A 13,282-nucleotide genomic window follows, 5' to 3' on the forward strand; every position below is an offset into this window, starting at 1 on the left:
GTGCCCTATTATGGTACATTAAAAAGAAAGAAAGATGATTATTTATATCACAGTTTAATGTAATTCATACAACTGAAGTGTGGTGTGATTATGCAACTGACATTCTATACTGATGATGAACCAATAGAAAGGAATATTGTTTCCAAACAAACCCATTTGATCATTGATGTCTGGAGGAAATGTGATATCTTATTGGAGCATTATCATAATTACAGTGTTGAAAATGTGGGACCACTGGATTGTACAAATGATTGTAGTAGAACAGTAGACCTGTAAACGGTGAAGTGCGAAGACTTACTTGATCATAGGTAGTTTGGTATTTGTAACAGAGTCTTTAAGATCCGGGTAGTTGTTTTGATCAGTCTAATGATATAGATGATGTTAGTTAGTTACATGTTTCATAGCTTATTTGAGTGCTTCTTTTATCACAGTGATGTAGAACAAGTCAGTTTACAGGATATGTATACTTGAATAGTATCAAGATTAATGAACACATTATTTTTCAGTCCTAATCTTAAAAACATTTAAAAACTAGATTTTTTTCAGGCTACTGCTTTTTAAATAGAAATTCATCCGTGGAATAGGAGGTGGACAGGACAAATGAGTTTTGACTGAATTCAAAACTTGCTTTGCTACCTGTTCAACATTTTATGTTATTGAGCAAATGACCAAAAATTTTGTTGCTGCTTATTGAATTCTTTTCTTAGTCACTGACAGCTTTAATAATGAATAATAAAGTTCATTTTTTCCTCAAGTTTGTAGGCGTGGACATCACTGTCCTTCTCAAATAGTGATGCATTATTTACAATGAATTGCATAAGTGAGTATATGTAATGTTATTTTTTTATTTAATTTTATCCATATTTTGGTGCTGTGAAATGTGTCATCACATGGGAAGTATGAATAAAAATGCATTTGGTATTAATTTTTTGGTTTTTATTTAGTTACATGCAGCTGGAAATTGTTTTAATACATAATTTACTTCTGTTCTAGGATGAGGTAAAATTTTTGCTCCAAACACTCAAGGAACAAAATTTTTAACCTTTTCACACTAGCATACTTTGGTTTATACTTTCTGTCATCACATGTCACATCACTCAAGGTGTACATATACAAATGTGCTGTTTGAGTGACATGTTTTGCAATGACAGAAAGGATAAATCAATGTCTGATGGTGTGAAAGTGTAAAATATGTTCGTAATTGATTCTGTTCTGATGATTGATAGAAATATTGTTTCCAAACAAACTCATTTGCAAATTGATAGTTTAGAACATACATTTCACCTCACTCAATTGGAACTAAATTATGTATTGAGATGATTTGCACCTCACGATGGAACCACAGGGTCTGAAATTCATCATGTAATTAAATAAAGCACGAGAAAATTGTGAGTGAAGGCATTTTTATTCATACTTCCTCTGCAGTTAAAATGCCTACCTCCTTGAAGAGGTACCTATTTGAGGACCACAGGTGAAAACCACCTATTTGTATTACCTCATGATTTTCTGCAATCAAGTGGTGTGTTGTCCCAGAAAATTTATCCATAAGATATTATTGAGTGGAAATATGCAAAATATTTCAGGATATTGATTCATTTGTTTCCAAGACTAGCAATTATACAAAGAGCAAAGGTATCAGAACCCAATTGTTTGAGAAGCTTAGTAATATGCTTCTTCCAGTTCAAGTTTTCATCAGTATGTACACCCAAAAATTGTGAGTATTCTGCTCTGTTTACTGACCCCTGTTCACGCTCTGCATCAGTTGTTGGTATGACTGCTTGTTGTACAGGACTGAACATAATGTGTTTTTTCAATATTTAGGGAGAATCCATTCTCATAGTAGTATTTAAAAATTCTTTGAAAAACATCATTAACAATGTCTTCTATGGCACTCTCTAATGGTATTTATTGTAATGCTGGTATTTTCTTCTGCAAAAATGGTCAATTCTGCTTCTTAAATGTTAAGTGGGAGGTCATTCACACATATAAGAAATAGGAGTGTGCTCGAAATTGAATCCTCTGTGACTCCCTTAGTGATTTCTCAACAGTCACTAAAATTTTCTACCATTCAAACATTGTTTAAATTATTCAGCACAACATTTTACATTGTGTTTGTTAAATATGATTCAAACAAGTTGTGTGTAAAGCCATTGATTCCACAAAACTTGAGTTTTTCTAGTAGTGTAACATGATCTACATAATCAAATGCCTTGGAAAGATCACAAAAGCTGCCAAATGGTGATATTTTATTTTTTAGGGCTTGTAATGTTTGATGAGTGAATGTATGAATAGCATTCTTAATCAGGCAACCCTTCTGGAATACTAAATATGATATGCTAAGTAAATTGTTTCTGCTGAAATGTGACACTATTCTTGAGTACATTACTTTTTTGAATATTTTGGGGAAGGATGTCAGTAAGGAAAGTGGATCATAATGATGTATATCTTTTTTGTTACCTTTCTTATGAAGACATTTAATAATTGCATATTATAATTTATATGGAAAAATTCCCTGTGCCAATAATGCATCACATACAGTGTGTGGCAGGTGGAATGGTCAATATTCAGGGATATGACAGGAACAATCATTCGAAGCAAAAACTTTCAGTAAACATAGACTGTAAAATGCATACTTTAAGAGCTATGAGTGCTTCATCTTGAATGCTGTGAAACAAATCTCTTCTACTGCTAGCTCTTTGTTCTCCATATTTTGAGAGGTGTTTGTATGGACCAAAGCAAGGAAAAAAAAAAGGTCAAGTAAAGCCGGCCGTTGGGGGCTGAGCAGTTCTAGGTGCTTCAGTCTGGAACCGCACTGCAGCTATGGTCGCAGGTTCGAATCCTGCCTCGGGCGTGGATGTGTGTGATGTCCTTAGGTTAGTTAGGTTTAAGTAGTTCTAAGTGTAGGGGACTGATGACCTCAGATGTTAAGTCCCATAGTGTTCAGAGCCATTTGAACCATTTTTTGTCCAGTAAACATAGGCTCTAAAGCTATAAGTATTGGTTCATTTTCGCTACTGTAAAAAACATGTCTTCTACTGAACAAGTGCTCATAGCTCTTAAGGGATGCATTTTGGAGCCCATGTTTACCAGACTTTTTTTGTTTTGAATGATTGTTCCTGTCATATCCCTGAATATTGACCATTACTCTTGGGACACCCTGTATATTACTAATGATATTACTTGTTAAGTTAGAACAAATCCTCAGAATCCTATTTGAAATTCCATCAACAGCACATGAGCTTTTGTTTTAGAATTTTATCAGTTTCAGTAAAGGATGTTGGGTAGAGTTTTGTGGAATGACATTTTTAACATATTCTCTTCCTTCTTCAGAGGAACCATTTAATCCTATTTTTTCTGCTACATTTAGGAAGCAACTGTTAAAAGTACTCACAATGTGCGAATTGTCAGTCAAACCATTGTCATTTAGTTTAATTGCTATGGTACCTAGTACACTGACTGGCTGTCCTGAGTCCCATTTGTTAGTGACCCATTTAGTTTTAATCCTATTATCTGTATTATTAATTTATGTCAGGGTCTACATATTTCTTGACATTTCAATGACTTTCCTGAAAATGTAATAGTATTTTTGTAGTAAGCAAGTAATGGCAGCTCTTGACTTATTCTGGCCTTTATAAAAATTTATCTCATTCTCTTACATAAGATTTTAATTCTCTTAGTTATCCATTGCTTAATTTAATTAAAATGGATTTTCTGGAAAATATTGACACAAATCTACTCTAGAATAAAGTGAATCTTACAGCAGCATCTCTCTATGTATATGTATATCTAATCCCATACCATATCTTTTAACTTACTCCTAAAAAATAGTATCCTGTTCTCATTAATAAGCCTCAGACAGTAATGGGCGTTTAATTAATTGTGCATCATCATCAGACAGTCCATTAACAATTGAGTGCACATCAGTTGTTTAAGCCTGAGAATTGTCTATAAAAATGTTATCAGTTAGTGTCTCCCTGTGTATGAGTTGGAAAATTGCCTACTGAGATTAGATTGAAACACCCAAATACTGATTCCAGTTTATTTTTCATGTCCATATATTTTACGGCGTCTGCATTGAAATCTCCACAAACTAGTAATGGTTTCATCTTGTCTGACAGATATTTCAATCATGCATCTAGATTTATCTAAAACAACTGAAATTTCCTAGACGCAATCTGTAGACTTTTAAAATGTCCATAGAAGTATTCTGCAGTAACAACTCACAAGCACATTGTTCTAGATTCTGATCTGCACAAAAGCTATTTAATTCAGTATTTTTGACTTTATGTCCAACTTTTGCCATGACTCTGCACGAAAATGATGCTAGTCTGTAACCCCGGATATTTAACTTCTCCATCCCTGTGGGTACATGGTATTGAGAGAGGCACAAAACATCTGTAACTTCAGAATTTCCCACATCATTTAGGCATACAAGAAGCTCATTATCTTGTTTTTCAACCCCATAACGATCTAACGAGACAAATCTATTTTATTTTTCTCAGAAATGTTACTTATATTATGGCCCTGTTCTGCTCTACTTTCTTTCAATACTGTCTGTCCATAATCTGCCTCTAACCTAAAAAATATGCCTCTCTGACTCAGTAATCACAGGGATTCTTGTGAGACTGTGACCCCCCCCTTACACTTCTGCAACATGCTCGGTTGATCTGCCCTTCTTCCCATTCAGGTGCAGGCCATGATTTGTGTATCCCCATCTCCCAATTGCAGCAACAGGCGTGGTACAGGTATGAGACTTTGTTTCATTTAGAAGCAATCCACTCAGCTCTTTGTTTACATAGCTAACAGCCATATTAACACAGGATCATATTAAATTCTATATTTTAATTTGCTAGCCTGGCTGTTTCCTGCAAGTACCTGATTCTCTGCATCAAAATCACTGAAAAGGCCCCTAAGTTCTCTTGTCATCTGGCTAAGCTTGGCACTGGGCTTCATAGTATTTTACACGTAGATTTTCCTGTAGTGTGATTGTTTGTGTGTGCTTCAGAGTGGACAGTTTTCTATTCTCCTTAGCCTAACTGGAGAAGAGTGTCAACACTTCATGTGTATTGTTATATATAGTTTTTGAAGTCTGTACATTCTGAAAATATCTGTAAACCATGCAGTTAATCACTAACAACATTCATTAGCATCATTTCTTTAAAGTGACTGTTTCAATTCAGTAGTAGTAGTAATAGTAGTAGTAGTAGTACTTAAAGAAAGCTGATAGTTTTAAAATACTAAGTAAGGTTTATTCATATGTATCACACCAAAATAAAATTTTTGTGCAAATTTTGATACTGATAAGCACATAAAACTAATATAGTCTCCAGCGTTGTGTAATAGAGTTGTTAAGGACTAAAATATTGAGCAAAATAATATATTTCATATTCTTTGAAAATATAAGCTTTTAATGTTTACAAATAGTTACCATGATAGTTTCAAAGACAGAAAATGGAATGAAATATATTTGTGTGTGACTTTTTGATAAGAATTCTTATTAATACCAAAGATGATACTGTAATATGTTGAACTAACTATGTGACAGAATGGCTGGCTAGTACTTACATTGAGGAGATGCAACTCTCAGTACTGCCAGTTGCAACACTTAAAACAGGAAACAGTGTTTGCAGCTTGTAGAACAATAGGTAGATGAATTAGTTAGGAGGATGTTGGAAGGAGGAGGGAGGATGAATGCAGCTCACTCAGATCTTAATGTAAGGTGGCCTAGTTTCATTTTTGACGTTGGATGACTCTATTATAGCCAAGGTCTTTGTGACCACCTCTCTGTCCCACCATATTCCTATTTCCTCCTTAAAAACCAATACCAAATGTCACTGTTAAGCTAAAGTGTTTCTGTCAGCAGCAATGGAAGTACCTGAAGATTAGTACTGACCACACTTCCTGTATCTGTCATATTAACAAGTTTCTTATTTGAATTTTGATTTTTATGTATTTTTAACATGTTAGGCCATTATTGTGTAGTGTTTACAGTTATTGATATGACCCTCCCGTCTTGAAAGACTAAATATATTCTTTTTGTCTTTGTGTTCAGAAGACAGGTAGTTGCTGTTTATATGGTTTTTTTTTTTTTGGGGGGGGGGGGGGGTCATACAGGACTATGTAAAACTATCCATTTCCTTTGTAGTAACAGGTTAATATTTGTTATCTTTGCAGTAAACTGTAGTGTTACTGTAAGTCATGCAAATCAAAGAAACATGATATTTCTTATTTGTCTCCCCCCCCCATGCATTTATTTACTTCTTTTAATGTCCATTGAAAAATATATTTTAAACTTATCCCACAGATATTTTGTAGATTGTGTACACATTTCTTCTCTGCTGGCCACTATGTGGTTTGAATTAGATGTTATGTACAGTACCAAGGCATCAGTATTCCTTCATATTCTGCTCACAGACACTACAAGTGAATTATTACTGGTTACACATATAAGTTTATGTATTACTATTTCATTTGTTTGATAATCTTAATTAATAACAAATATAAAATACAGCAGTGCCTGTCAGACATTGACTATATGTTTCCTTCACACATGTAGGATACCTTGTAAGCTAAAAAGAGTATAATTATTGAAAAGTTTCATAATATGATGAGCTGTACATACATACATAAATTGAATATCTTGTTTATGTAATTGTAATTTATTTATTCAATAATATAAGTATCTTAAGGCTTATAGTTTGTGATCCTCTAATATATATCACCTTCATTAAGTTAAACTTAAGTGAAAACTGCCAGTTGCACTTTCACATAATGTAAATTCTGTTAATGCACTGACAGTTTCATTTGGAGTCAATGAAGGACATCTGATGTGTTGCTGCCAGTTTTGTTTCTCATTCTTTTGTCAATTCAGTTTAAGAATTTATTGTGTTTGTAGATAGGTAGTAAAAAAATAATTCACTGACATTTACTCCATTCATAAAAATTGAATTATTTTAGTGGAGCTTATCGATGTAACTATTTCAGTAATAAATTTGCAATCACAGTAAGTACAATACATCGAAAGAACAGAATAGTGCCACAGTGTGCTAACAGAAGCTCATTATCTCCTTTGGCATTGAGCAACATAGCTAGTGCAAATGGTCTTGAACTTTGCAGTATGTTGTGATGTGTCATGATGGAGGCATCTAAAATATCTATAAGGTACTAAATAGTTTTTGTCATTGTAACAATCATATTTTTTATCATAATTTATCATTTTGAAAATATATCTCTTGACCATTATATTTTCAATGGTTCAAGAATCACCAGGCCTGTGTTTATAGTTTTTAAATATATTTATCATTTAAAAAACACTTACATATTTTGAGATTTGTAGATAAATGTGTGTTTATATCAGAAGATGATTATGGTTTCTAATTGTTATTTTTCATAGCTGCCATAATTATATTTCATGCAAATTACTTTAAACATTGTTACTAGTCACTGACTATGTCTGGGATTTACGATATCTTCACAAAAGCAATCAGTGTTGTGGGGAAATCATCAAGTTTAGTAACTCCTAAAAACTGGAGTTTCATTACGCTTAAATTATATTTCGTATTGTTCTGCGTATTGGTAAGATACACACACAGAAACGAAATTGTGCACAAATTTTTGTATGAGAAATAAACTTTGCTGGAAATGGATGCCTTGCTTCTTTATTATACCCAAACCACTATGACGCTCTTTTGTTTTATTTGGTCCTTGATAGTGCATAATGAGTCATAAATATCTCTTAACTTGCTTTTATTGTATGACTATTTGATTTCTGACAGGTGATTTGAAATTTGGATTCATACACTTTGGAAATATGTGTGTAGAGGTAATGGTGGGGAAGAAACTGAACAATAAGATTGCTAGTGTTTCTAGGTAACATATGAGATGCTTGCTGACATCTTTCATCACAGATGCAGTTAGTATAGTCAAAACAGTTTACATCACCTTGCTGATAATTTTTGACAGTTTTGTTTTACTCATTTTCATACATTTTAGACAGTAAAATTAATGTTTTGGGCTGCATTAATGTGGATAGAATGAAGAAGTTCATTATAAATTCTGTGAAGTATGTCTGACCTTGACTTTTGGCTATGGACTCTCACTTACAGAACATGAAGTACAGTATATTAAAGAACCAGTTGAGACAAATTATTAACCTTTTTTTCCAAGCTGCATTGTGACTACTAGGGCATGCTATCTTATTACTCAGTGCAGGCCGTAGTGCTCCACACAGACCTCTTAGCGAGTACCCATGGCTGCCACCACACAGCAAAGTTGTGCTACGCAGTTGAGGCCACAGGCGCTGTTGCTATGCAGCACCACGTGGAGGTGGAGCTGCGTGGAGTTCTTTTGTCTGCATTTTGGTGTTATCTTCTATTTACTTATAGCAGTTACACTTACTTTTTAAAGAAAAATACAGGAATTTGGAAGTAGTAAATTATAAATGCATTGTATAATTGAAGAAAGGAGTAAAAGAAGACAGGAAAGAGTAGATATCATAACATTCTCTGACACCACCAGGAAAGGGGACTTGATATTGAACTTCAAGTCCAACATCCCCATGTGGTGCTACCCATTTTATTAATTATCCACATGAACATCCCTCTTTGAGAAAACTCGATTTGTTCAGTTCAGCCGGCCGCTGTGGCCGAGCAGTTCTAGGTGCTTCAGTCTGGAACCGTGCAACCGCTACGGTTGCAGGTTCGAATCCTGCCTCGGCCATGGATGTGTGTGATGTCCTTAGGTTCGTTAGGTTTAAGTGGTTCTACGGGACTGATGACCTCAGATGTTAAGTCCCATAGTGCTCAGAGCCATTTGAACCATTTTGTTCAGTTCACGTAGATCTAATTTATGTTGATGACGTTTGTTAGAGTGCTGTGTGAGTTGATGTTTGTTAGGTTACATAACAACTACTGTTAGTAGATAATTTAATAAACAAATTCTGCATGGCTTTGGAACAATATCCTGCCTCAATATAATCTAATTAAGTTATGTACTGTTCTAAATAGCTGAAGGAGAAATAACAGACCACCACTAACCTGTTATAAATCTTCTAAAAACATTTTTGCAGAATAAATCTAGGACTTTTTGAAGTAGCAGACCCATTAATTTTGTATAATTGTTTAATATGCGTGATCTGTTTCAGTTGTGATTTACACATTTTGATTTTGCTTGCTTACTTTACAAAAAATTTATATTACATTAATATTATTACATTTATAATGATGTGTTCATTTATGTAATTACTTAACAATGTTGGGTACAGGTTTAATGTGGATTCTAGAACAATATCTGTCCACAGACAATTCTAATTACTTCTTCTTTTATATCTAAAAACACAGATGATGTGACTTACCGAACGAAAGTGCTGGCAGGTCGATAGACACACAAACAAACACAAACATACACACAAAATTCAAGCTTTCGCAACAAGCTTGAATTTTGTGTGTATGTTTGTGTTTGTTTGTGTGTCTATCGACCTGCCAGCACTTTCGTTCGGTAAGTCACATCATCTGTGTTTTTAGATATATTTTTCCCACGTGGAATGTTTCCCTCTATTATACTTCTTCTTTTAGTTAGATTCATTCATAAGAGGATGTAAATTGCAATTTTTGTCTAACATTCACATGAATAGTTGTGCATGTTTTATGTTATGTATATTTTGTGTGTCTATGTTATGTCAGTGTCACTCGTACCATCATCAGTACTGGAGCTACTCGAGCTATCTATGTTGGCCTGTCTTCATCTTCTGCACCTTGTGTATTGCTGAGTCTGTTTGTATTTGTCACGTTCTGCTTTTGAGATGTTGTTGGCAATCTCGTTCAACTGTGCCCATTTATCTGGGTTCCTCAGTGCATTGTAGAGTGCTGTTTTTGTTATGTGTTCTATGTGCTGTATCTAATGCATTTCAAAAGGAATTTCCCCATATGTGCAATGATTGCTTTCTGAAAGCGACGTGTGTTTCAAGTGTGTGGAATAAGGCCCATGTCCACTCACAAAATGATCATACCTCAGCTGAGGTTGACATGGCGCAGCCGTAACTGCTCTCCGATACTGGGGAAAAATAAATAGACTTGACAGCTCTTATCACTCTCGTCCCACTCTTTTTGCCAAGTGTTCACATGCCAATTTTTTAGTTGGTGCGTATCCTCTACGTGCTACCCAATGATCTGCAACTCTCTCTCAGGTCTACCCATTTTCAACCAGTATGTTGCAGCCCAATATCTGACGGTTATATGGATCCAGTATATTCCGAGCATCACATGCAGTGAATTGACTGATGTGGTGCTTAACACCCCAGATAGTCTAAGTAACACACTCCTTGGCCCACGCATGATAGTGATTCTGTTCATGATGAGAGGGAGTCAATGTGCCCATTTAGAAGCTGCAAAGTTCAATACTGACTCAAAAAGTGCGCAGTTGTACATTCTTATGAGTGTGAGTTTTATGTTTGTATTGTTTATTTTAATTGCCAGGTGTCTTTGTAGTGCGCCTTTAAGCATTTGTACACTGATTTTTGTGCTGCTATGGAATTATTTAACTATGCCTAAAAAGTCTACAGAACAAAATGGGATTTTTTGTAAAACTTGTAGAATCAATGGACAAAATTCACTGTTGCATGTGAGACACTGGTGACCATTACTAGATTCAGGTGGTATGGTCTAGCTGTATTTATCTCATAGTGCTCAGTAGGGTCAGCACTCTTTCTTTCCTAAACTACAGATCACAGAGAACTTATTCGTTTTCCGCTCATCTCTACTGATTGAAAGATGTTTCTGATAAATCTCTGAAAATTTAATCTCATGGTTCATTGCCTTGCCCTACATATTGGCTGTTATGCTGAATTTAGCTTTGTTTTTCTTGATGACTCAGCTCTTTAAAGAATGATTTTAGATAAGAAGAGGATTTCATCTAATCCATGTTGGAACAATGGACACAGGCACCTCACATTCATTTAATGATACTGTCATGTTTGTGATGCAAAGACATATCAAGTGTAATTTCATGTTCTTTAGACAAGAATGGCCTGTATAAGTATGGCCTGTATGACACAGATAAAGCAAAATCCATTCAGAGCTGGATGTGACTTTAATTTCATGTAAACACTGGCAGCTAGTCGGAATACAGAGAAATGATCCCACAAAAGTAAAAATAATCATATTTTATCATAATAGTGTCATTTCATAGCTGAAACAGTACAATTATGTAACAGTATAGGTAATGAAAGGATAAAGGTAACAAGTCTCCATACAGTTGAAGTGACAAGTTGTCAATAGACGAATTAACAAGACAGAGAACTTTGCTAGCTTTCAGATGAATCCTTCTACAGAGCATATAGAATACATCTACATCTGCACAGCTTTTCCTTCTTTTACCCCCAATCGTACACTTGATTAAGGAATAGGATGTCAGAAAATTGAAAAAGATGGTGTCTGGAGTGCTCTTTGAGATGTTGAAGGACAAGAGTTTCAGTTTGGAAGATAGGGCATAGATAATTAGGGTTGCACAGCAACAGTATCCTATGAAAGGAGCAGAGATTGCTCAGAGATTTCTGTGCTATGGAGATTTGTTTCTCCAGTATTTGGTCAATGAAAGATAGGGACTGGTGGACTCTGAAGATTAATAGAAGAGAATTTTTATTGTCTGTTTGTGTATGTGTATGCTGTTAGCTCTGAAGAACGATTCCTCTGAAAGCAGCAACATTCTTAGTCTCATTTCTGTGCCTATTGATCACTGGACACCTCAACTACACACACTGTTGTTACCTTTACTCCTCCTGTTATTTATATCTCATTGACATATTTATAATGCTAACAGTATGAAGGGTATGAAGTTGAATTGTAAGGTGGTTTGTTGGTGGAAGGTAGTACAGGTTTAAAGCCTTCGAAAAATTGTCTACAAGCAAGGTTCAACTGGTCGTTCAGTATATTACCGTCTTTGAGCTCTAGATGTTTAAAAATTTGTAACTCTTCCCACAGATCTAGTCTACGCCCTTTGACTTGTCTGTGTAGGATAACCGTGTCTTCTAACTGTTTAGGCGTATGGCCGGCTATCAAGAGGTGTTCAGCAAAAGTAGAGTTGTGTATATTCGCTCCTTTTTTACCTAATAGGTGTTCTTTATATCTTGTTTTCACAGTTCTGCCTGTTTGACCAATATAATATGAGGGGCAGTTATTACAGGTTAGTTTGTAAACATTATCGTATAACTTAATTCCCACTGTAAAGTTCCCCACTAGGGTAGCCAATTGCTCACAAACAGCCATTGATAATATCTTTATAGAAAAGTCCAATGAACAAAATTGTATTACAAAACCAATAGTCAATGGCCTCTCAGACCATAACATGCAGTTCCTTCTGTTAAATGTTAATACTGAACAGGATATAAAATCTGTTAAAATCTGAGCTCAAGAGGGTAATCAATTAGCCAAAAATTGATTATTTTAGGACACTCCTCAGAGACATTCACTGGACTGATGCTTACAGTGCTCATGACATGAATGGAAAATATAACACTTTTGCTAATAAAGTGCTTACCTTATTTGAACACTGTTTTCCCCAATAACTAACCAAGGTTAGAGCAAAGTCTACAAAGAAGCCATGGATTGCTCAAGGAATAGGGGTATCTTGTAAAACAAAAGGAAAACTGTATCTGTCAATCCGAAACAGTTCTGATGTTGATTCTATAGCACATTACAAGAAATACTGCAAAATATTAAAGAGTGTAATACGAACATCAAAGCAAATATAGTACAAGGAAAAGATAGTCATATCAGATAACAAAATGAAGACAATATGGGATGTAGTGAAGGAGGAGACCGGTAGAACCAGACATGAAGAGGGACAAATAGCATTAAGAGTAAATGATACATTGGTGGCAGATGTGTATAGTGTTGCAGAACTTTTTAACAAACATTTTATAACTGTTACTGAAAAGATGGGGTTTTCAGGTTCTGTAGGTGCTACTATGGAATACCTCAGACCAGACATTTTAACTAACTTCCATAATATGAATTTGACCCTCACTACCCCAGCAGAAATAATGTCATCATAAAATCTTTAAAATCAAAAACATCTAGTGGGTATGATGAAATATCAACAAAGTTAATTAAAGAATGTGGTTCTGAGTTAAGTAACATATTACGCTATCTGTGTAACCAGTCATTTATCGGTGGAATATTTCCTGAATGGTTGAAATATGCTGAAGTTAAGCCACTGTTTAAGAATGGAGATAAGGAAATAGCATTAAATTTCCATCCAATTTCACTTTTGCCAGCATTCTCAAAAA

This window comes from Schistocerca nitens, chromosome 3, assembly GCF_023898315.1.
Source record: "Schistocerca nitens isolate TAMUIC-IGC-003100 chromosome 3, iqSchNite1.1, whole genome shotgun sequence".
Lineage (NCBI taxonomy): Eukaryota > Metazoa > Arthropoda > Insecta > Orthoptera > Acrididae > Schistocerca > Schistocerca nitens.